General features: G+C 40.4%; 1 long non-coding RNA gene across 1 annotated transcript in view; it reads right to left on the bottom strand.

Annotated features, from left to right (window-relative positions):
• LOC126418474 (uncharacterized) overlaps positions 1–13595 on the bottom strand; it is a 53288-nt gene extending 39693 nt beyond the window's left edge. The window contains exons 1-2 of the long non-coding RNA XR_007575856.1: positions 13166–13595; positions 10819–10994 (exon numbers count right to left, since the gene is read on the bottom strand). This is a non-coding gene — a long non-coding RNA (uncharacterized LOC126418474). The remainder of the gene's footprint in view (positions 1–10818; positions 10995–13165) is intronic.
• Between the last annotated feature and the right edge of the window lie 13360 nt (positions 13596–26955).

Raw genomic sequence — 26955 nt, 5'->3', positions numbered from 1 at the left:
ACAGCAGTTAGGTGCTGATTTCGAGCATTGGAAACAAACGATAGAAGAGTCGATACGCGTTTCACAACAAGGCTCAGAACAAATGAATACAGGCCAGCAGCAGAAGTTGGCAGCGACTATAGAGCCAGTTACTGCACATTCGCACACGATACCGACTGGTGTAAGTAACTCAAATATTAAATTGCCACGAGCTAGTTGTTCGCGTGAATTTTTTTCTAACGGAGATTACGAAAGCCTTTGCCATGCCGAAGAAAAAATGATAAAGCATCGGCAATTCCAGATTTTTAACACTGACAAAAGGGGGGTCCATCCAATTGTTTTTATTCGAAGTTTCAGAGGAGTGCTACTCAGAAATTGGTCGGAGTGGCAGAAGATCAGTTTCGTTACAGGATATATACAAGGTTCGGGGGCGATTTGGGCCTCGGACATGACTTCTGTTTGCTCGACATATGACGATTTTGAGAAGGTGTTTTTAGCAAAGTTCTGGTCAGAAGGGGTACAGGAACGCGTAAGGCAGGAGGTGCTCTACCCAGAGCCTTTCTCCTTTTCAAAAGGAAGCCTTAGGAAGTATTTTGAAAAATATATAAATAAAACTAGATACTGGGACAGACCTATGCCCTTGCCAGACATAATAAACATACTTAAGGCAAGACTACCAATTAGCATCCGGAATCAATTGATTTACGGCAATGATAAAGACTTGGAGTCGTTCCTCACGACGCTAGACCATATAGATATTATTGAAGAGAACAACCAGAAAGCCCGTAATAACAGATTCCAATATAGGGAGATAGAACCTCCGCCCAACGGTAGGCAAGGGAATGGACAGAGATCGTTAAATAGCGGAGAAACCCCTCAAAATCTCAATAGTAATTCCGGCAATAGTCTTGCGAGGGGCTATCCAAGGAACAACAGGGACGGGAAAAGATAAAATCCCGTGTGGGGGAACGAAAGGAATTTCAGACCCCAAGCCTGGAATAATAACAGTAATAGAAAGTGGAATCAACCGGGGGGAATGAATTCAAATAATCAACATCAGTGGGGACGGACATCTACGAATCAACCGGTAATTACCGAAGTGACGGATGATGTCAACCAGCAGGCAAATCAAAATCCAACAAACTTGTAAGGACCCACTCGTGCCCCGGAGGAGCGGTCAACAATTGGTTGAGGGGCAACAGGATATGTGTACCCATGCTAACGTATAATGATGGACGATTACTGGCAGATGAATTGACCGAGGACTTAGAACCACAGGATGAGGATAAGGAACAGGTGGCAGTAGCCGAAGTGCAAGTCATTTAGGAGACTGTACCTATATTGGCGGTTTTAGACACAACTGCAACCACAAATGTTATTTCGGGGCACTATTCAACAAGATCAGAAATATAAGACGAGTACCAATTTTTCCAGTTCAAAATTGCAGAATAATAGGCGCCGTTGGGGCTAGATCGGCTAATGTAAAAGTGCAGTCACTACTTAGTGTAGAAGTCGGAAATGTAGCAATATTAAGCACATTCCTTGTTGTGAAAAATTTGGTGGTAGGCTGCATTATCGGAGTCGACAGCCTACGTCAGTACGGATGCAGAATAGATTTTAAAACAGGAAAAATTTGGTTAAATGTAAATAAACAAGAAATTGAGTTGGACTTGTTGAAAAAAGAAAGCCTTACCAGAAAATATAATAGTGGGATCAGTGTGCAAGTAAGCAGGACGGCACAAAATTCTAAACAGCATGTAATTAGTGAGTTCCAAGTCAATGGAGATTTCGGTCAATTAGTGTACGAGAAGTTAAATGAATCCGACTGCATTACTGAAGATCAGAAGAAGCAGCTAAAAGAAATATTATTAGCGTATAAAAACATGTTTGATGAAAGGCCAGGAGTTATTAAGGGATACATATGCCATCTCTACGTTAAGCTGCACGAAACGTATTGTAGAACTTTCTATCCTGTTCCCTGGAGGTTAAAGGCTCAAGTTCAGAAAGAAATAGATCGCATGTTGAAATGGGGTTTGATCGAACCCTCTATAAGCCCATACTGCTCCCCATTGTTGGTCGTGCCAAAAGCAAATGGGACTGTGAGACTGGTACTCGACGCCAGAGAAATAAATAAAATCATAATTCCAGTGAGAACACATCCGGAAAACATAGACGAACTTATACAACGGTTCCAGGATGTTCAATATTTGACAAGCATTGATTTGCGGAGTTCTTATTGGCAAGTCAAGCTGGATGAGTCATCAAGGAAATATACGGCTTTCATTTATTCCGGAAGAAGTTACCAATTTACTGTAGTTCCTTTCGGACTGAACATTAGTGCTGGAATCTTTATAGCAGCTCTAGATTATGCACTAGGCCCAGAACTAAGAACCAGGATAACAGTGTTTGCTGATGATTTGCTTATTGCATCGAAGACTTGGGAGGAGCATATTACCTTACTGAGACGGGTGTTGGACGTGTTCAAAACCATGGGAATAACTGCTAACCTAAAGAAATCCCATTTTGCAGTAAACAGAATCAAGTTCCTGGGGCATATAATTGACGCAAAGGGAATTTTACGAACCAAGGAGAAGCTAATTGCGATTAGTAAGTTTCCAACACCCAGAAATAGGAGGCAATTAAAAGGGTTTATGGGTCTTGCCTCATTTTTTAGAAGATTTATAACAAATCAGGCCATGAATGCAGCAGCTCTAAATAGTTTGCTGAAGAAGGATGTGCCCTAGCTCTGGACATTAGAGTGTCAAGAAGCATTCGAGGAGATAAAGAAGCAATTAGTAAATGCACCGCTTTTGTACCATCCGGACATGCAAGAAGAATTTTACTTGTCAACAGATTCGTCGAATGTGGGTCTTGGAGCGTGCCTTTTCCAAGTACGCAAGATAAATGGGCAACTCACCTTCTGTCCTATTGCGTTTGCCAGTCGTGTTTTGTCCAACTGTGAACGAACTTACACGACGACAGAATTAGAGGACCTTGCAGTCGTCTGGGGTTTTAGAAAATTTCATTATTATCTATATGGGTCAAAGACTATCGTATATTGCGATCATCAATCATTAACGTTTTTACAAACGTGTAAACTGTTACATCCCAGACTGGCTAGATGGACTCTCGCTCTGCAACAATACCAATTTAAGATCGTGCATGTCTCAGGACAGCAAAACATTATTGCTGACGCTCTATCAAGGTCACCGCAGGGTTTGACTAAAGAGATTGAAGTAAATAATAACTCTGAATTCCCTGTATTGCTGCTTCAGGAAAATCCATTTAAGACGTACTACGTCAATTTGTGTGCGCATATGGCACAATTACAGAAGAGAGATGTTCAATGGGGAAGTGTCATTCAAAGGTTACGACACCAACCTTCGGATCAGATGGCAAATTATTACAAACTGGTAAATGGCGTATTATTTTTCCGCTGTGGAAGGCAAAGCAAAGTCCGTTGGTGTGTTTGTATACCTGAGGCGCAAATAGAGAAACTTGTAAGGTTCACTCATTTAACCTGGGGACATTTCGGTGCGACAAAATGTGCTGACAAGATAAGTGGGTACTGTTATTTTCCCAACATAAAGCGCAGAGTGCATGAGGTCTTAAAGAGATGCATAATCTGTCAAAAAACAAAGCCGGATTATAAAGGGACTAAGCACCCATTATGCTCTATATTAGTCCAAGAACCAAAAGAATTAATTTCGTGCGATCTGTGTGGACCGTTACCTACTTCAAGAGGTGGTGTTAAATATGTGTTGGCATTTCTCGATGTGTGTACGAAATACGTAAAGCTATACCCGATAAAGGCGGCTACAGCCAAAGTAATTGTATTAAGATTGATAAGGGATTATCTTCCACATGTTGGTACACCTAAGGCGATCATAACAGACAATGCTAAAATATTCACGGGACTCCGATGGAAACAGACTTTGTCTCAAGTCGGTGTGAAACACATACTAACATCATTTTACCACCCACAAGGCAATTTGGTTGTGAGAATTTTTAGAGAATTCAATCGATTTATGAGGACGTATTGCCATAATAAGCAGACTGCGTGGGCAAATTATGTGGAAGAGTTTGAGCAGATATACAATAACATGCCCCACTCCTCAACTGGATATACACCTCGTGAATTGATGTTCGAAGCAGAAGAGGAAAACTTCTGGACTGACCATATGCCCAAAACTCAGGAAACTGAGGTGCCTTGGGAAGAAAAAATAAGACAAGCCATCATAAATATGACGAAAAAAGCTGATCAGAGAAACAACAATTTGAAAAATTAATCAAGAGGGTACAGACATACCGGGTCGGAGAAAAGGTATTAGTCAAAAGACATACCAAATCATCCTTAATAAAGAAAAGTATAAAGAAATGGGAGTTACTATATACTGGCCCATACATTATCCTACAAATTCTGAATCCTGGGGCTTATCTATTAGCATACCCGGGGTTCAAACAAAATAAAAGGGTTATTTTCCCATAACGACTTGAAGAAATTTAATGAAGATTAGAAGATAGGGAGGAATGGTGTTGCGAGTGACAGAGATGAACGCTCGTAAAAAAAAAAAAAAAAAAAAAAAAAAAAAAAAACTGTATGTGTAGTGTTAGAAAACTTTAAATTGAAATAATTAATCAGTGACATAGACTATAGAAATAGTGACTAACTATTACTATCGAGTGTTGCAAAGAAGATAGTGGAGTTAGGCTTCACCTGTGTTTGGGTGAACATGGAACTTTAGCATTGCTAATGTCATCAAGATGTATAAAGGATCTAACTGACCTTCAAGAACAATGAAATGTTTCCCGTAAATGACGCTGAATAATCAAAAGAGGTTCCGAGTGAAGGTTCATATATAATTTCAAGTGCACTCTTAGATGTGTAAACGTGTGAAGGGATGTGTTGAGGCAGTGAATCATGAGTTACGGTTAACGCCGCAAAGATAATTTCCCGCGCAAAACAGTTGACGTCGGCGCCAGAGGTAGAATCGACATAGACGACACAGATATGCTTTGTAAGAGACTCGCACCAAACGCGAGGGTAAACTGATTCATGTTGAACTTTAAAAAGAAAAGGTGTTATAATTAGAAGTTAAGAGTTTTTAATTTATTATTGAATGTTTAAAGAAAGTAATATTCATAGAATTAATAGTTATTTAATGGGTCGTGTTCGTTTGGAATTTTTGTTTGAAAAAAAAAGTCCATTTCCATATATATGCATGTGTGAACGCCGTATGAATCAGAGAATAAATGAAAGAAGTGAATCCGCATTCGTCAATGCTAATAACTTTTACATTACAACAGTCAATTGGAGAAATATGTGTATTTAGGATAAAAAGTTTTTGAGTATAGATAAATTATATGACTTTCAAGGAAATGATGGATTATGTCTTTGTATAAAATGAACTACACTTTCCATTATTCGATGATTTGAATCCAAAATCTATTGTAAGTTGCATGAATCCTTTAAATTACGAAGAACAAATCAGTGATAGAAAATGTGTCAGAACTTTTGGACTTATAAGCACAAGTGGGGATGCAAAGTCAAAAAGAGTATTCAAACGAGAGTAAATATGATGATGCTTTTGGCAACATTATTAGTTAATGGCTAAATTCCTTGAAGTACGTCGTAACAAAAAGGATCCATGAAGCCATAAGGATTTTGCTTTCAAAAAGGAGAATCTTGGACGGTGCAACCTAACCAGTTCTCTTACAGGAAGAATTTCCCTTTTGGTCATTGCTAATTCTTTTGGAATGAATGTTGCATGTGAATTCGAGTATCCCTGTCCCTTCTACTCTTCCCATTGTGGGCCGCGTAGAAGACCGACTACAAAGTGGGCCGCGTAGAAGACCGACTACAAATGTGGACGTCGGGGACATGCAAGACCCGGGGGAGTTTTAGCACCTCAAGATATTGTCCTAGGAACAAGATTGTAAAACGAAAATTCACGTTATTTATTGTAAAATGTTTTTCTTTTGCTAGAGGCACAAATCACTCTTCTCCAAATCGTGATATAAATTGATCCCTGTCGTTCCTTTAGAGATCTATTTCAAAATTATTTTTTTCTTCTATAGGCTTTCCTATCTTCTATGTACCGTAGGCTGGGGGTCTAGGCTTAACAGGTTTTCCAAGGTTTCCCTGCTTAAGAAAGTTCCCGAATGGGTAGACCCTGATAACAGTTTCATGAAAGATCATCTTCCTTGGTTGTGCACAGCAAACATAACACCTAGATGCACGTAAAAGCAATACAGCCACGGTAACTGTCTCTTCATTTCTTCTGTTTTCAACATTTCTTTTCTTCGTCTGTCTTAAACATAATATTCGGAGGACTGACAATCATCACTTCCGGGTTATGCAAATAATAGATAGCTCGCGAAGTGTGTTCGGTAAATAAAAATTGAGCTCACAAACTTCGCTCGCTGCGAGGGGCATTGTAATCTCCCCACGAAAAATTACCCTCTACCACGCAATAATTAATAATGGTCAATCAAATCATCCACATTTATTCACTTTTGAATAGTATCTGATCGGATTTTCTAGTAATATATGCGCCGACAGCTCGTCGACGCCAAGGTATTTTTCTAGTACGTTTATTCTTTGGAATAACAGAGATACATATATGTATTCTCCATGGTTATTATAGACGGATAACTAGAACAGCTTCGGAAGTATCTGTTGGAAGATTGTCGGGTTGCTAAAAGAGACATATTTGCTCTTCTTCTCGCTAAAGCGAGCTATTAACGTTTGTGCCACTAGCGGGTTATTTGAAGAGAGAGAAAAATTGTAAACGCAAATTAAGTAAGACTGGGAATCAACAGAAAACGGAACATGTAATGGAGATGGATTGAATATACAATTTTCCTCAGAAATAAGGTTTGTGACCCTTTTATTCTAGAGTGAATGACGAATGAGTTCTCTGTCTGAATCATTGACGATTGTCTTGGCCCTGTAATTAGTGGGGAAGTTTCAGTTGTGACGAAGAGAGCCTGCAATCACCGAGATTTTGTAAAATCGTCCAAAAAGGCTTCGGACACATCTGAAATTCTAAATCTGTCGTAAAATGAAAGAATTGTTCAAACGATCGATTTTCCCAACTGAATGCAGCGCTTAACAATAATAATAGATATAAAGATCTTTTACAGCAAGCCAGCCGCTGAATATTAAGACGAAGGGCTCCACCAGAGATTCTATTGGGCTGAGTTCACGTAATGAAATATTATATTTAAAACTGTATATAGATAAAAGACAGACAGAGAGAGAGAGAGAGAGAGAGAGAGAGAGAGAGAGAGAGAGAGAGAGCGAATGAAATTAGAGAAAATACGCAGAATCCTCCATTAGTATAATTGTTTGCCTGTCTTATCACGGATCAGCCTAAAGATAAAACAGGAGGCCCTTACTTTACTGTACAGGTTTATGTGTGAGAGACATTACACCAAGTTAGCGGCAAGCTGCATTCACATACTTTCATCATTTACAGTATAATCCATTATAAGGTGTTAATGGAAATGACAATTCTGAACCACGTGTTTATAATTTGCCTGTGTTGATTGAAAAAAATAACACTTCTGCATCGTCACTGGTGTCGCTAATTTCAAAGAGAATACCCAATCGTCTGTGATGTGTCGACTGTAGAGCCGCCACTGTTTATATACTACACCCATACTCTGCAAACGACTGTGAAGTACGTGGTAGAGTGTACCCCCTATCGTATCAATTAGTAAGGCTACTTCTCTCTTTATCCACGTATGGAACGCGACAAGAATGATAACTTTCACGCTTTTGTGTCTGTAGTAAGTAGTTTAATTTTGTCCCCGTAATATATACAGAAGAGTAGTATATTACTAGACTCATCACTTAAAGCTAGTTCTTGGGCCTTAGTAAGTATGTTTTGTCGGGATAGTTTGCGTCTGTCTTCAAGAGTCCACCAGCTGAGTTACTTCAGCATCTCTGTGACACTCTCCCATCAAAGTAACCTGTGACAATTCGTGGTGCCCTTCTCTGTACATGTTCAATGTCCCCTTTTTGTCCTGTCTGGTACGTGTCCCGCACACTAGAGCCATCCCCAACACTAGAGCAAAAATGCATGGACAGGTCGCAGAAGAGTTCTGTAACCAATCTGCTTTACAGATTGATTACGTTTTCCTAGTATATTATCAGTGAACCGAAGTCTCTCACCCGCTTCAGCTACAACTGGTCTTGTGTGATCGTTCGCAATTCTTATCCCTGCAGATTGTAGCAACCAGCGATTTTCTTGAGATGGACGATTGCAACGGTGAGGTCTTTATATTGTAGTCATAGGGTATTACGTATTCTCTTTCTGTTAACACCACAATTTGACATTTTTGTACATTTGATGTAAGCTGGCAACATTTGCACACCTTTGATACCCAGTCAACACCCGACCTAACACTTGTGTAGCTTTTTAAACAGTACTTCATTCTAGATAACCGCATCTCGTGCGAAAGTTTACGGCTGCTATTAATCGGGTCGGCAAGGTCATTAGTACACAACGTGGAAAGCAGTGGTCGCAGCAAATCTCCCTGGATCATGTGTGTCGATGACTTACTCTCCAAGATAACATGCTGCCCCCTCCCTACCAAGAAATGCTCAACCCGGTCACAAGTTTCGTCTGGTACGGTATGAGATCGTACTTTCGACAATACTAGTACGAGTGGTACTGACTCAAATGATTTTCGAAAGTCAAGATAATGTCCTTCAACCTGAATGATTGGATCATGACTTTTAGGATGTCTTTTGATCAAAGTGCGAGTTGGGTTTCACATGATCAATGTCTGAGAAATCCATACCGAATGGTATGGAGAAGATCATTCTGTTCAAGATAAATTAAGTCCTTTTGAGCTCATAATATTTTCTGTGACTCATTACATATATATGATACAGAAGCATATAGAGCCCGGGAAGGTGAACGAAGCTATACAAAAAAGTTTTTAAACAGACGTCAAGTTAAGGAGAGGGTTTTTTGTTGTTTTTTCTGTGGAAAGAAACTGGAGAGAAGTTGTGTCGTTCAAGCCACTACAGTGATGAACAAGGCTGTCGACAACTTACTGTTCGCGTAAGAGAATTTGAGGGTCGTGTAGGAGAAAATTAGTCAACACCTCACAACGTGCGTTTGAAAATCACACTTAGGAGAATAGAGACTGGAGCAGCAGTTGAACACCTAGAATAAACGTCATGTTGAGGCAGTGAGGTCAGAATACACATCTGTCAATGAAGTATGGTGTAATGCAAGCAAGCACTGAGGCGGGAAATCGCCATTTGGGGCTGTTTTAATCAGATTAGGTTGATAATGTGAGGTATAGTTGCATTATGACTATAATAAACTGAATATTCGGTTCCAGTTCTTAGTTCCAAGTGTATTCTACATATATATGTTCAGTATGTCAATTGGTGAACTATACGAAAAAAAACTTAAATTAGCTACAAGCTACGGCTTGCACACAATTTATACAACACGTAAACGTCATTACAAATATTCGTATTTAGGTTATGACATGTTCGATATGCCTGCCGTCATTGGCGGTGATGTGGCGCAGACGAATAGCGAAATTCTGCGTGACCCGCTGAAGTGTCGGAACACCGATGCCATCGATGACCTCCTGAATGGCTGTTTTCAGTTCAGCAATGGTATTAGGTTATTGCTGTACACCTTGTACTTAGTACAGCCCTACAAAAAGGAGTCGCATGTATTCAGATCCGGAGAATATGGCAGCCAATCGAGGGTGATGCCAGTGGCCTCTGGGTACTCCACAGCCAGAACGCGGTCTCCAAAATATTCGTCGAGGACATGAAACGCTCTCCTGCTTCAGTGGGGTAGAGCTCCGTCTTGCATGAACCACATCCTGTCGAAATCAGTGTCACTTTGGATAAAGGGGAGAAATCATCTTCCTAAACCTTCACGTACCGTTCGGTAGTCACCGTGCCACCAAGCACTATCGTACCAATTACACCGTGACTGGACACCGCACACCACACAGTTAGCCGTTGAGGGTGAAGAGGCTTCTCGATCGCGGAATGCGGATTCTCAGTCCCCAAAATACGTCAATTTTGCTTATTGACGAATGCACCTAAATGAAAATGGGCTTCGTCGCAAACCAAACGATGCTTGCCCATACTAATTCCCATCATGACCCACGGCCAACCATGCAGTTTGAACGTCCTAACGTAAACCATTTTATTTCATGTAGTTCAATAATTTTCTTCCTGTATGCTTCGCAAGCCATTGTACAGCGAAAGGCGGGGTATACTTCGAAACAATATAAGTGATTCTCTGTCCTGTTACGGTTGTGTATTGTGCGTATGTTCTCACTCTTCATTCCGGACTTTATCTTGCTATTAAAGAGAGATTCCGTTATTACATCAAAACGAAATATTTCAAAGGTTTTTCTGCATTTTCTCACGGTCATTCAAAGACGATATTTTCTAGTGGACAAGACTACCGCTACCGAGCAACTTAATAGTCTTGCTGGACCTGTCAAATAGATCGTTTATATTACACTTCCTTCGGAAAGTTTCGTTTCTGTTAAACATTCGCCTTCCAGTGTAGCGAAGTAAATGCAGTCAGTCAAAAACTTTTCTACCAGTCGCATATCAATGTATTGCTCAGTGTTAGTTTCGGAAACTTAAGAAGACGGAATCTACCTGCTTCCCCGTTCCCTCTCCTTAGAAGTTCTCGTGAATAAATACAGTTTAGGAACCACAAGCATTTCCGTTATTTTGATCATAAAGCCGTGTACCTGCAAAGTGTCGGTATTTCACATGCTCTGTTGCTGTATTAAAGGAGTTCGAGAAGGAGTACGTGAGCTGCGATACCTTACCTGAACCAAGCAGACGGCTACCAGTAGAAGCACGAGCAAGTGGCGCGCCATAGCAGCTGCTGTGGGGCAGGTGAACTGTCAGGAGTGCGGGTTATGGCGTTCTTATAGGCCTTGTAGCCCAACCCCCTCCTGCTGCTGTCGACACCAGGCCCCCCAACAACCGCACGAGTGGTCGACTGTGAAGAACGGACAAATTGAATAGCTGGCTGGCGACCATTAGAGTGGTAAACTGACGCGCGGAGTTCGAATGTTTATACATCGTTTTTGGTTATAAAATGCCTTCCCTTGACTTAGGTCACAAACATAATGCCATATATGCTTTCACCAGTCAAATTTTGAATGATCTGAATAACCGAACACCACCCATTGGGATTTTTTGTGATCTCTCAAATGCTTTTGATTGTGTAAATCATGAAATTCTGCTAGACAAGCTCAAGTATTGTGGCATGAGTGGGACAGTGCACAAATGGTTTAATTCGTACCTAACTGGAAGAGTGCAGAAAGTTGAAATAAGTAGTTCTCGTAACATGCAAAGATCAGCACATTCCTCAAACTGGGGAACTATTAAGAATGGGGTTCCACAAGGGTCAGTCTTGGGTCCTTTGTTGTTCTTATTATATATTAATGACTTGACATTCTATATTCATGAAGAGGCAAAGTTAGTTCTCTTTGCTGATGATACAAGTATAGTAATCACACCTGACAAACAAGAATTAACTGATGAAATTGTCAATACTGTCTTTCAGAAAATTGCTAAGTGGTTCCATGTAAACGGACTCTCACTGAATTTTGATAAGACACAGTACATACAGTTCCGTACAGGGAATGGTATGATGCCATTAATAAATATAGACCTTAATCAGAAGCATATAGCTAAGGTAGAATATTCCAAATTTTTAGGTGTGTCCATTGATGAGAGATTAAATTGGAAGAAACACATTGATGATCTGCTGAAACGTTTGAGTTCAGCTACTTATGCAATAAGGGTCATTGCAAATTTTGGTGATAAACATCTTAGTAAATTAGCTTACTATGCCTATTTTCACTCATTGCTTTCATATGGCATCATATTTTGGGGGAATTCATCACTGAGGAATAAAGTATTTATTGCACAAAAGCGTGTAATCAGAATAATAGCTGGAGTCCACCCAAGATCATCCTGCAGACATTTATTTAAGGATTTAGGGATATTCACAGTAGCTTCTCAGTATATATACTCTCTTATGAAATTTGTTATTAACTACCAAACCCAATTCAAAAGTAATAGCAGTGTACATAACTACAATACTAGGAGAAAGGATGATCTTCACTATTCAAGATTAAATCTAACTTTGGCACAGAAAGGGGTGAATTATACTGGCACTAAAGTCTTTGGTCACTTACCAAATAGTATCAAAAGTCTGACAGATAACCAACAAGTATTTAAGAAGAAATTAAAAGAATTTCTGAATGACAACTCCTTCTACTCCATAGAGGAATTTTTAGATATAAATTAAGAAAAAAAAGAGAAAAAATATTTAAAAATTAAAAAAAATAAAAAGAAAAACAAAGAAAAAGAAAAACAAAAAACACAAAAAATAAAGTTGTTATATTAACTTAAGTATGTTGTTAAATTAACCTAATTATGTCATGTATTAGACAATTTGACTCGTTCCACATCATTACCTAATTATGTCATGTATTAGAAAATTTGACTCGTTCCACATCATTACGAAATATCGTATTCATGATCCATGGAACTAGTATTAACCTAATCTAATCTAATCTAATCTAATCTAATCTAACATAATGCCTCATTTAAATACGTTACAACAATATACTTTTTAATTTATGAACAAACAGCAACTAGTCACTGTTTATGAATTTATCTTACGTACTACGTGGAATCTGCCGTAGCTAAAAGTTATGGACTGGACCCCTAGCACTTTTCGTAGTTCATTTACGATAGATGTACGCAAAATGCATCAAAATACTCGAATATTTGCCCACTATATTAATAGATATTTTCTGACTCTACCTTGCTTTAGATTTTATGACGAGAAGTGCGTTATATACGGCATAGTGCTTTGGCAACTCACGACGAAATTATCAAGTTTCAAACCTAACCTAGACCGTGAAAACACTACCTATCAGCCAACTTTCTTCAAAATGATCAGAACATATAAAATGGTATTCAGTCGGTCGGAAATCTTGCCACCTGACAGCGTGTAACAATTTTTGTAACAGCTGTGGTTTTGAGAAAGGAAACCTGCAAATACATGCACAGACATTATGCTAATACCGTGTTACAAAAACATTTATTAAGCAAGTGCACCGACATACAAAACAACTTAAAATATCCACATACCTGTGAAATGTAATATTCGTTCCTTTCTCGAATTTATTTGTACAATTAATCGCTGCACAACTCTTCACCATTGTACTTATTTTGATTGGAACGTACAGACAGTAGAATTACGAGTAACAAATACTGTATGTATGCCCCAACAAATATACAACGTTGAATCAGGGTCTTCATAAACAACAATACTACACAACAAATGGCTCTGAGCACTATGGGACTTAACATCTGAGGTCAGCAGTCCCCTAGAACTTCGAACTACTTAAACCTAACTAACCTAAGGACATCACACACATCCATGCCCGAGGCAGGATTCGAACCTGCGACCGTAGCAGTCGCGCGGTTCCGGACTGCGCGCCTAGAACCGCTAGACCACCGCGGCCGGCTACTACACAACACATCAGACTACAACCACTATAATGGCGTCCAGCCGAAGGTTCAAATTATCCCGCGACTGCAGCGCCATCAGTGAGTGTAGTTATTTTTTACAAGGTCTTTGGTCGACACTTAGTCCCCCTCCCTTCCCCGCCCCACCTAATAATGTTTCGCCAATCGACCACAGACAGTTCTCGGAATATTTCTGACCACAGTCTGACAAGGCTTATCTCGTCCTCAAATGCAGATGTTCTCAGCTGTTGAGGAAACTCGTGTACTATGTTTGTCGCAAAGGACCTAAAGTTCAAACCAGGGCTGGACCAGTCAAAGGTCACGGTATCACACTGCGCACAGCTGCACGTTGATAACTGCTTCAAAGTAATCAGGGTAATTAAGAAAATAACAACATATACATCGAAATTATATTTCGTGCTTTCAGAATAAAAGTTTAAAATAAAAGCAAGAAATAAAATAGTTTAGAGAAACATTCGACTCACCTTTGAATCGCGCTCCAAATCATGTTTGGAAAATGAGGCTCCGATTCAGAATTTAAAGCTCATTATTGAATTTACAATCTTAGAAACTTAAACGTTAGATCATATTTGCTGTAGGTGATTTCGCGCATCGCTGAAACTTCCGTCAAGTGTTGGCCTACATATTTATTTCTTATTTTTGGACAAATCATTTCTCACAATACTTGACCCTTCCTTTTTTTTCAATTTTTTTAAATTGTTAATACAACCAGCGCTAGTCATTGACGTACAGATTTAACATTTCCACTGTCATTGAAATGACTGTACATGTTTTTTATGCCAAGTGAGGTATGCCATGTACAGCCATAAGTTCGCTGATGACACAAATGTCCTGAGAAAGCGCTCACACACATTTATACAAAACACACCCAGGAGGATAGTGGGACAAACTTACAACTGGTTTCATAAAATGCAGTTCTAAATAAATGAGAATATCTTACATGTACCAGATGTAAAGATCAGTGGGCCCATACTAAGTGAAACCCAGTGTGCAATATCTTGACAAACTTATGGATAAAAACGTGAAGTGTCACCACCACTTACATAGCACAACGAAGAGACTCGGTTGTGCGAACTTTCCGTTAAGTGCTCTATCCCACTATGTTGATATTGTATTACGAATACAATATTATTTACCATATATTTTTTTACAATTTTATTTTCAATCACTGTTTGTACATAAATAGTCCAATGTTAATGTCCGCAGCTAGTGGTTTAGTGGCACGCTAGCCCAGCGTGTTCGGTCAGAGGGTTAGCTACTGTCTGTAATAATAATAATAATAATAATAAACTTACTGAACGCACTAACGAAGAACCTAAACGAGTGTCATCGGACGCAAGCCCAGAACAAATCCACCGAACAATATAGAACAAAATGAGACCAGAAAAAGTGTCTAGCGTTCCTGCCTCTGGACCACGGGGTCACAGGATCGATTTCCGGCCGGGTTGGGGATTTTCTCAGCCCGGGAACTGGGTGTTTGTTTTGTCCTCATCATTCTATCATCAGTCGTGAAAGTAGCTAGATTGGATTGTGTACAGACTGGGAATTTGTCCGGGCGCTGATGACCGCGCAGTTGAACGCCCCACAAATCAAACATCGTGATCCTCAATCTTAATAAGGTAAATAATATGCCTTTATATTTTTAATATTTCACAACATCATTTGAAATGTTACACTTGGTTTTGCCACTACAAATGATTGAGTGGCTCTCATCTGTTTTGTTTGCCACTGGAGCACATTTTATGTGAGACTGCTTCAGACCATGATTCTAGAGTAACTACGCTATTGTCTATTCTGTTGGTATCCGGAACTCACGCCCGCCACTTACGTTTGTTGCAGCAGACAATTTTTGTTAAGGTTTTAAATGCTTTAAATGTTTTAATTTATTGACAGCCTTGCCCTTTAGCCAGCCTTGTTATTTAATCAATCCATCACTCCCCCCATTTTAGTCGCCAGTAGCACGTTTGATTTTCTCAGACGGTGATATGAGAATAAACTATTACTTTATTATAAATTTTGTATTTCACCGTCATGTGAGTGTTACACCCCGACATTCGTATTTGCTGCACCGAACTACCTGTGTTAACATTTTCAATATTGACGACCTTATATTTTAGACTGTTATATATATTTTACTTGATGCATGAGTTACCATATTTTAGCTCTAGCAGCGCCATTTACGTAAGATGACCTTAGGTCCATAATGCTAAATTATAAACTGATTATTGCCTCATGATATATTGCGTACTTTGTTTTAAACATGCCTTTCTTTTGTTATAGGTAACAACTGTTGGAACTTTTCTTAACCTACCTTTACTTTTTTTCTGTGGTATAAAATATGAGAAATTGTGTTTATTTGCCCTCTGGCAAAGCCATATATTACAATAACTGTCCTGAGGCTCAGTGTAAGCTGTGTTCAGTCGTGAAGTGTCGCTTTCTAGCTGATGATGTAGATTTTCAGACAGGGGCAGTGGCAAGGGAGGGCCTATGGGGGCTATAGTCTCTCTCCCCCCCCCCCCCCCCCCCCCCCCAGGGCGGCAGATAGCTTACTATCTAAACCATAAGTATCATTTAACTTAAAATGAGCGTCTTATTATTAAAACACATTTAATAATTTTATTGTTAATACACATTTTTTAACCTGAGCTCCAAAACAGTTACGAAAAACTACGTTAAGTAACACCAAATTTTAGCAGTTTGTCGTTGGAGGATCCCAACTCTCCTTTTGTTAAGCGATATTCCAATCCCCCAAACCTCATTCACCCCATTAGCCCCCCCCTCACGCCACTCCTCTGACCGACTTCTAGAATCGACCCTGTTTTCAGAGGTCCATTAAGCAGTGTGTCCTTTTTAGTGTTTGTAACTCTGTTTGTTATAAATTGTCCGATTTCAGCACGCTAAATAACGTTTTCTTATATTTTCAATGTTATATGTAATAACATAACTAGTATTTTACCGTTGTCTTGTCGCTATAAGATGACTGATTACCCTCCTATGCAAGACTTACTCACTGTCTCTTATGTTCATTGCATCAAACAATTTTTGTTTACTCGTTTTAAATATATAGCTTGCTATGGCTTTTAAACACTGTACCACTGACCCTTTTCACACGCACACTCCCTTTTTCCTCTTTTAAACTGATAATAGTACTTTAAATGAGAAGTTCCCAGACCATGATGCGGGAATAATGTAACTATCGTTTTTATGCAATATACACTTTACTATCATGTGTTATACCCAGTCACTTACTTTACCTGTGCGAAACTACCTGTGTACATATTTTAGATAGTGACAATCATATATTTTAGGCTTCTATATATGTTCTCTACTTGATGCATCATTTACTATATTAGATGCTAGGTCCTCAAACCTCTGCTCCTGTTACGTAAGATGATTATGTTCATGAAGCTAAATTACAAATTGATTATTTCTTTCTTTTCAACATGTCAGTCTTATGCTACAACAGATAATGCTTGTCATTGTTTGTTTATATATCTTCACTTTGTATTTTTTCACATAAAAAATATTTGTCATGTAGCGAGCCACGTATCACGATAATTAATCTGACTGAATGTAAAATATCGTCAGTCATAAATATCGCTTTCTAGCTAAAGTAAACGTTATTTGTAACATGTGCACTAATGAAAGAAAAAATCGCAACACAAAGATGGATTTGTCCGACATAAACGAAAGTTGGTAGGAATGTTTCTACATCTGAAATATCATGTTTTTTCGGAGACCATGTCTATTCAGTCGCATAAGAGTGATGCCAGTAGCGTCACTATGAGGTTGCTAATCAGGATTACCCTAAAATCGCGCTGTAACGGTCGTGAGCATTAGTTGCCTTTGACATTGGATGTGGTGAGTTGATGTCGGTCAAAAATGTCGACAAACAAGCAAAATCAACACCTCAATGAGTTTTAACGATTTCATGTAACATGGCTACGAGAAGCTGGATGTTCCATCTGCGATTCTGAAGATATACTTGACAGAAACGTAGACACAGTACATGAGTGCTGGCAGCGGCGGTGACGAGACTGTACGCTCGCAAGAAGAATGTGCTCCGGACGGCCCCCATGGCACTACCCTTCGGTGTCTAGCTATGGCGCATCGTAGTGCACTGCAGCAGAAATCTGAGCAGTAGTTGGCACCACAATGGCGCAACAAATCTGTTACATAGAGGACAGCTTCGAGCCAGACGCCCTTTAGCGTGTAATCCATCGACCCCAAAACAAGGCCATTTACGACTTCACCCGAAGGCTCATTGAAGGTCAGGGTGAAGGTCAGTTGTGTTTTGTGACCAAAGGTGGGTCTGCCTCATTGCCAGTGATGGCCGTTTGTTGGTTAAGAAGAGGGCACTTGAGGTCCTGTAACCAACTTGTCTGCGTGCCAAACACACTGGTCCTACACCTGGAACTATGGCCTGGGGTGCGATTTCGTATGGCAGCAGGAGCTCTCTCGTGGCTATCCCATGCATCCTGATTGCAAATTCGTTCATCAGTCTGGTAATTCGACCTGTCGTGCTGCCATTCATGAACAGCATTACAGGGTGTGTTTTCCAACAGGATAACGCTCGTTCATATACCGCTGTTGCAATGCAACACGCTCTGCAGAATGCCGTCATCTTGCTTTGACTTGCTCGATCGCTAGATGTGTCTCTAATCGAACACATATGAGACCCCATGAGACGGCAATTCTAGTGTCATTCACAAATAGCATTAATCGTCCCTATAATGACAGACCAGGTACAACAGGCATGTAATTGCATCCCACAAACTGCCATCCGGCAACTTTAACGACACGATGTATGCACTTTTGGATACTTGCATTCACATTCAGCGGTTGCACCGGTTATTAATGTACCAGCATTTCACATCTGCAATGGCCCATCTCGCACCTACATTAACATGTGATCTTGCAATGTAAATCACCTAAATATGCTACCCAGACAATTATATTCCCGAAATTTCATTACTGTACATTAATTAGTTTTTGTTGTTGCAGTTTTTCCAACAATGTAAGTAGTTATATACTCACATTCTATATATATCTATTGATGTGCCGCCTAGCAAAGTGTATTTCTAATTATTTTGTGTCCAGTGTAATAAAGACTTCCTCTGCAGATTTATTTGATGCTTTGGCACACTGTTCGTTCTGGATTTGTTTCCATACAATATAGACTTTTTAATATATGCTTATAACAACATACAGTACGTTACGTCTGACTTATGTATCGAACTATGGACGTTCCGACTGGAATAGCTGTACGTTTTCCGTAACTTTTTCCCGCGTGGACAGAAGTGACAGTGTTCAAAAATTAACATGAGCCCGTCAAGGTGTCCTATAATGGAGCATTAGTGGTAAAGATAACACTGCACGCATTGAGGTTTCTGGTTTTAATTCTGATGCTTACACGTAATGTATTCGCTTTGAGATCGTTTACATCCGCCGTTTAATAACAGAAACATTGTACAACACATCGAAATCCGCAAGTGTATTATTAGGTTGTTCGTTGTTTGTCAGTAAGCCGAAGCTATACTTGTTGCATATTTTACCTGTTTCTTTGTAGACAGTGCTTGTGAACTACAAGTCGTTCTTTAACAGCTAGAATGTTGGAAGAAGTTCCGAAAGTACAAGTTACTGCGCGAAGCTGCACTGTAGTTCCCGTGAGGAAATACACGTTATTTTGTGTGTGTATGTGTGGGTGGAGGCACTTTTGGAGGAATATATAAATAACTTATATTCTGAGGACGCAGATCAATTAAGCACATCTATAAAACACAAATGAAAACGCGATGACAGGATTCAACGGACAAATTTAACTTTCCTCATTTTATTCAAACGATCTAGGGATTGTTGGCAACTCTCTCGGAGAACTATGTTGCACTTGACATATAATCAGGTGACGTGAACCTGAAACAGACCTGGAAAGCACGTATAAAAGTAGAAGACGAGAAAGATATTTCCGTTGAAACAACTGAAACGCAGTCAATCAACCAGAGACACTCGGTGGAAGATCCTCGATAGATCCACCTGGCCAGGTGTTCATCGTAATCGTCAGAATACGTAGCAGGTGTGTTATACGTAGGCAGTATACTGAGTAGCAGCTCTGAGATAACCTCTGGACACTGACTAAATCGCATAATGCGCTTTAATTGCTGTAGCATACCCTAAACATTAATCTGTTGTTGTTGTGGATTTAAGTCCAAAGACAGGTTTGATGTAGCTCACCGTGCTACTGTATCCTGCGCATGCCTCTTCGAGGAACCACCGTAACGTAAATCCCTCTGAATCTGTGTAATGTATTCATCTCTTGGTCTCCTCCTATGATTTTTATCCCCCACGCTTCCCTCAACTACTAAATTGATGCTCACTTGATGCCCCAGAATGGTCCTACCAACCGATCTCTTCTTTTAGTGAGGTTGTACCGCAAATTTCTCTTCTCCCCATTTCTGTTCAGTACCTCCTCATTAGTTATGTGATCTATCCATCTAATCACAGCATTCTTCTGTAGCGCCTCATTTCAAAATATTAATCAAAGAGTTTCTTAATCTTCACGAATCTATTCCTTACTAATATTCCCTTTCCATGGTTCCCGTGACATTTAACTACCACAACATCGTACAAAAAGGTGAAACGAATGTGTAATTTCCAGGAATCTCAAAATTGGTTCTGCAATAGGATGTCGGGACTAAGGTATATGGAACATGGAATTTTTAGAAAAAAATAAGAGGTATTAAGATTAAAGCCTTTGTATTAAGCCTGAAGATGATAATACTCTATTACAACGTTAAGAGTGTCTTACATTATCATGCTTTTATTAATCATTTATTAAGATGAATGTGTTTTGTATGAATTTTCTGAATTTTCATCATTACTTTGTGGAAAAAAACCTTAAGTGATAGAAAAAAATCTTTAGCATTTCTGAACTTAGCATTAATAAGGTCGCTTAAAATGGTTAAGAAACCATGTGATGATCTATGTTCAGTACGAAAACACAGCAGTAACAGAAGAAGCTTTTTTTGGCGCTTTTCGCCTCTTGAGGCATCATCGGAATGTCTACATGGGAAAAATACATAAAAAAGATAGGGGTATGGTCCTTTCCAGCGTGAGAACTTCCGCAAAAACACCAGACTGAGGGGAGAATTTACGTTTAGGAACTGCGGGCAATGCATTAGTCATAAGTAGCCGAAAATTGTAGTGTGGAGCTGAAACACAAGACTTTTAAAGAACGTTCTTCAAAACGGTTCAAATGGCTCTAAGCACTATGGGACTTAACATCGGAGGTCAGCAGTGCCCTAGACTTAAAACTACTTAAACCTAACTAACCTAAGAACATTACACACATCCATGTCCGAGGCAGGATTCGAGCCTGCGACCGTAGCAGCAACGCGGTTCCGTACTGGAGCGCCTAGAACCGCTCGGCCTCAAAGGCCGGCAAAGAACGTTGTCCTAGACTAACAAACGAAGGGTCATACTGGAAGTGCAACCGTGAAAGATTCGGCGATGGCATGCGCTATGATAGGATAGGACAACACAAATATTGGTATACAAATTGTAGTGACCGCAAACGTGCTTGTAATGTGATGCTGGTAAACAGGGCGCTGCAGACACCACGGACGAAAGCTCTGCTAGGTGGCGTTTACATGTTTGAGAGTACAGTAGATAAGTTTAAAGTAAAATATACAGTGACAGTTAACGCCCTCCAAATGAAAAATACATTTAAAAAAGTTGATAATAGTGTAGCAATTGTAAATACAATTACAGAAGAGATAAAGTATTTGAAACATAGCGCCAAATTTGTTGGTGCCGAAAGTAAGGACGAGAAGACAGTAAGAAATACATGGACATTACAGCTCCTTTGCAAAACAGACATAAAATACATAAAAAATTTCCATAAGCCAAAACGTAAAATACAGGCCACAGAGATGGGGTTTAAAAATTGTTATCATTAAATCATAAAAGGCCGGCCGTTGTGGCCGAGCGGTTCTAGGCGCTTCAGTCTGGAACCGCGCGACTGCTACGGTCGCAGGTTCGAACCCTGCCTCGGGCATGGATGTGTGTGACGTAGTTCTAAGTTATAGGGGACTGATGACCTCAGATGTTAAGTCCCATAGTGCTCAGAGCCATCTGAACCATTTTTTACATCATAAAATCATTAGTATGTAATACTGCCTACACGATTCTGAGCTCTGCAAGAAAATTGTATTTTATTACCGTTATGTCGACGAAATATTCACTGTATTTGATAGCCCTTTGCACTATATATATCTTTACTGAAAGATGAATTTAACACCTTGCGTCCTAAAATGTCTTCCGCGTCTGATATAATGGGTCCACAGAAATTGCTTAATTAGTTGGATAGAAAACATTAGCTCGCCAAACATGAAATTAATTTTGGCATCTTTCGTAAGCCAGCCATAAGCGACTCAATTATTCATACGGCGTCGTGCCATCCATATCAGCACAAAATGAGCTTTTTGAGTTACGATAGACCGCCTATGCGAACTTCCTTGAACCCCGGGCGCCTCAGGCCATGAACTACCCAATTAACAGTACCCGGACGACCTTAGAAGATGTCTTCCGCAGGTGGAGACGAAACGTCGGGTAAAAATTTTATACATCGACCACGGCCTCTCAGCCCGGAAGATTCAACTGAAGACAACTCCGGCCGTGAAAGCCTACATTGTATGATTGCCCAAGTAACAGTTCGTTGTTAGCAGTAATAGATAGAACTCGAACCTTGTCAATAAGATAGATAAAGAAAAAGTAGAGAAAAATAGTAGTCTAACAGACGCTAATTTTGTAATTCCAAAAGGAAAGTTTGTTGTCCTATCGTTCTTGGGAAGCGTCTTCTATCAGAATGCGAGGCTATTTAAGAGTTGTAATGTTTCAGCAGCTCACACCTCTCAAGACAAGATCCAGTATCACTGTATACATAATAAGCAGCCATGTAAAGCGAAATTCTCATATTTCGGCATTTATAAATTAACATGCACTCAACGTCCTACAACTTACATTTGACAGATTGGTCGAACGTTCAAAAAGAGATCTCAAGAGTATACGCTCGCTTAAAATGGTGCAATTAAAACTAATGCTCCGTTCGCTGAGTATTTAAAAGCTAGTGGCACGCAGAACCTCACCCAGAATCACTCCAAATTTCGCATCGTGTACCCAAGAGCAAAAAAATGATTTTGTTGGACGAATTGTGGAACACTTTCATGTAGCTAAGGATGTATGTCTAATGACCAACTGATTACCAAGAATCAGATGTATTATGAATCATGATGACAATGTTTCAGACTCTTCTCATACAGATGTTAATTTATTTATGCCCTTTATTTTATATTTTGTTTATAGAAATTTTTTATATATTTTACGTTTTAGATTAAGCTTACCCATAAGGAATATTTTAGAAAAAAATGTACAAAATGTGTGTGAAATCTTATGGGACTTAACTGCTAAGGTCATCAGTCCCTAAACTTACGCACTACTTAACCTAAATTATCTTAAGGACAAACACACACACCTATGGCCGAGGGAGGACTCGAACCTTCACCGGGACTTGCCGCACAGTCCATGACTGCAGTGCCCAGACCGCTCGGCTAATCCCGCGCGGCCAATATTTTAGTACCCGTGACTATTAAATGAATTCATATACATAAAACCACAATTAGTCACTTTTTTGAATAGTTATTTGATATTTCATGAACCGGTTTTTCAAACCTTTTCAGTGGTTTTCTGGAAGCTCCATCACTATTTAGCATAATCATGGGTGCTGGCTTGCGACAGTACGGCCGGCTTTTTCCTGTTAGTGTCCATCTGTCTGCTTCCATTTTGATGGGTAGTTGGTACATCACTTCACACACTTTTACACAATCTGTGTGCAGTTACACTGTAATAGCGTCCAGCACATTCACTTGCTGGCAAATTATGACGTGAATTGCGTTGCCAATTGTTCTTTAACTTGCATTATGGGAATACACTCCACACAGAAATACACTCCATTCATACTGTATGGATATATATATATATATATATATATATATATATATATATATATATATACACCCTGCACTGCCGATCTAACTACGATATACATGAATGACATACAGTAGTTAGATTTCACACACTCTCGTCGCAGGACCTGAGTATTGTTGAGAAAACTCTGAGTAGCTGTCAGAGATGTGTGACGTAACACCTAGCCAAGTAGTAATGAACCTGAAGCTTACTTCCAATGTCGGGATGACAACAGATGAGAGAAAATGGATTTACTTTGAAGTGAGTAGGGCGCTTAAGGAAAATCCACGAGCCGGCCGCTGTGGCCGAGCGGTTCTAGGCGCTTCAGTCCGGAACCGCGCTGCTGCTACGGTCGCAGGTTCGAATCCTGTCTCGGGCATGGATGTGTGTGATGTCCTTAGATCAGTTAGGTTTAGGTAGTTCTAAGTCTAGGGGACTGATGACCTCAGATGTTAAGTCCCATAGTGCTTAGAGACATTTGAACCATTTTGAACCTGTGCAATGCTGTTCGAGATTAGAGGGAATACCAAGTGATGTGACGCGTGAATGGGATTTCTGATTTAGGAGGGAGGCATGCTAGCGTGGTCCATGCAGTTGTGCAGAGCCATCGTGCCACTATAGTCCAGTGGTTAGCGCTTTTGCCTAGTGAGCAAAAGACAAGTTTTTCGAATTCCGGCCTTTTCATTCATCGTGTTTAGTCTTCATATACAGGGTGTTACAAAAACGTACGGCCAAACTTTCAGGAAACACTCCTCACACACAAAGAAAGACAATATGTTATGTGGACATGTGTCCGGAAACGCTTACTTTCCATGTTAGAGCTCATTTTATTACTTCTCTTCAAATCACATTAATCATGGAATGGAAACACACAGCAACAGAACGTACCAGCTTGACTTCAAACACTTTGTTACAGGAAATGTTCAAAATTTCCTCCGTTAGCGAGGATACATGCATCCACCCTCCGTTGCATGGAATCCCTGATGCCCTGATGCAGCCCTGGAGAATGGCGTATTGTATCACAGCCGTCCACAATACGAGCACGAAGAGTCTCTACATTTGGTACCGGGCTTGCGTAGACAAGAGCTTTCAAATGCCCCCATAAATGCAAGTCAAGAGGGTTGAGGTCAGGAGAGCGTGGGAGCGTCACCGAATCTGTTGTTGAGAAGCGTACGAACACTTCGACTGAAATGTGCAGGAGCTCCATCTTGCATAAACCACATGTTGTGTCGTACTTGTAAAGGCACATGTTCTAGCAGCACAGGTAGAGTATCCCGTATGAAATCATGATAACATGCTCCATTGAGCGTAGTTGGAAGAACATGGGGCCCAATCAAGACATCACCAACAATGCCTGCCCGAACGTTCACAGAAAATCTGTGTTGATGACGTGATTGCACAATTGTGTGCGGATTCTCGTCAGCCCACACATGTTGATTGTGAAAATTTACAATTTGATCTCGTTGGAATGAAGCCTCATCCGTAAAGAGAACATTTGCACTGAAATGAGGATTGACACATTGATGGATGAACCATTCGCAGTAGTGTACCCATGGAAGCCAATCAGCTGCCGATAGTGCCTGCACACGCTGTACATGCTACGGAAACAACTGGTTCTCCCGTAGCACTCTCCATACAGTGACGTGGTCAACGTTACCTTGTACAGCAGCAACTTCTCTGACGCTGGCATTAGGGTTATCGTCAACTGCACGAAGAATTGTCTCGTCCATTGAAGGTGTCCTCGTCGTTCTAGGTCTTCCCCAGTCGCTAGTCATAGGCTGGAATGTTCCGTGCTCCCTAAGACGCCGATCAATTGCTTCGAACGTCTTCCTGTCGGGACACCTTCGTTCTGGAAATCTATCTAGATACAAATGTACCGCGCCACGGCTATTGCCCCGTGCTAATCCATACATCAAATGGGCATCTGCCAACTCCGCATTTGTAAACATTGCACTGACTGCAAAACCACGTTCGTGATGAACACTAACCTGTTGATGCTACGTACTGATGATGAGCAATGAGTCGCATGTCAACACAAGCACTGAAGTCAACATTACCTTCCTTCACTTGGGCCAACTGGCGCTGAATCGAGGAAGTACAGTACATACTGACGAAACTAAAATGAGCTCTAACATGGAAAGTAAGCGTTGCCGGACACATGTCCACATAACATATTTTCTTGTGTGTGAGGAATGTTTCCTGAAAGATTGGCCGTACCTTTTGTAACACCCTGTATACATGGTGGTCGGAAATTCCCGTTACAGACTTCTAGGACTTGTAGAGGGGAGTGAGTACATCGTATTTTGAATGGAAACCCATGTCCGGAAACGTCATCCAACCAGGCTACATAGCGTCCAAGTTTAGGCGCGGGCGTCTGTTACACGGGGTGATTCCGTCGTGATGTTCCAGACTTTCTAGGATGGTGGAGAACGATAAATGTATTAATTTGAACTATGGATCCCTGTACCGGAAACGAACGAAACGAGAGTTATAAACGAAAACCGTTCTGATACCTCTCACAGTTGAATACATGTACCGTCTCTTGTGTTGCGAACGGTGTAGGGCTGGTAACTTTCAGTGGTGGTAGTGTGGACAAAAACGAGAAAAAATGTCCAGTGGACGTGGGCTCTAGAGTGCGTACCTTAACAGCTATGAACACTTGCTTAGTAGAGAAGTTGTGTTTCACATTAGCGAAGATGAACGAATGGTCATGGCTCCTGAGGTATGCAATTTACAGCCCACGTTTATTGGACATTTTTTCTCCACTACTATCACTGAATGTGTAAGTAGGATGTTTAGGTTTTTATATTGGTAACGCCACGTAGCGCTCTGTATGAAAATCACTGACGGTGCTTTGTGCAGTCTGAGGCTGGTCGGCATTGTTGCAATATTCGCCATTGGTGGCCGGAGACTTCCGGCATAAGAAGTCAGCCTCATTCTGCCAACGGTCTTGTCAAAGAGGGCGGAGGAGCGGATAGAGGTTCAGGGCACTCTCTTGTCCTAGGGGTGGGAAATTGCCCCTAAAGGCGGAAGAATCAGCAATGATCAACGACATGAGGATGTAGAAGGCAATGGAAACCACTGCATTAAAGACACGTAACGTGTATCCACAGGACATGTGGCCTGTATTAGAAGAAGTGTCATGATGATCTCTCCATTGGCAAAAGATTCCGGAATAGTCCCCCATTCGGATCTCCGGGAGGGAACTACCAAGGGGGAGGTTACCATGAGAAAAAGATTGAATAATCACCGAAAGGATGACGTTCTACGAGTCGGGGCGTGGAATGGCAGAAGCTTGAACGTGGTAGGGAAACTAGAAAATCTGAAAAGGGAAATGCAAAGGCTCAATCTAGATATAGTAGGGGTCA

The sequence above is a fragment of the Schistocerca serialis genome, chromosome 9 (assembly GCF_023864345.2).
Source record: "Schistocerca serialis cubense isolate TAMUIC-IGC-003099 chromosome 9, iqSchSeri2.2, whole genome shotgun sequence".
Lineage (NCBI taxonomy): Eukaryota > Metazoa > Arthropoda > Insecta > Orthoptera > Acrididae > Schistocerca > Schistocerca serialis.
This window is presented reverse-complemented; position numbering and strand designations above follow the sequence as displayed.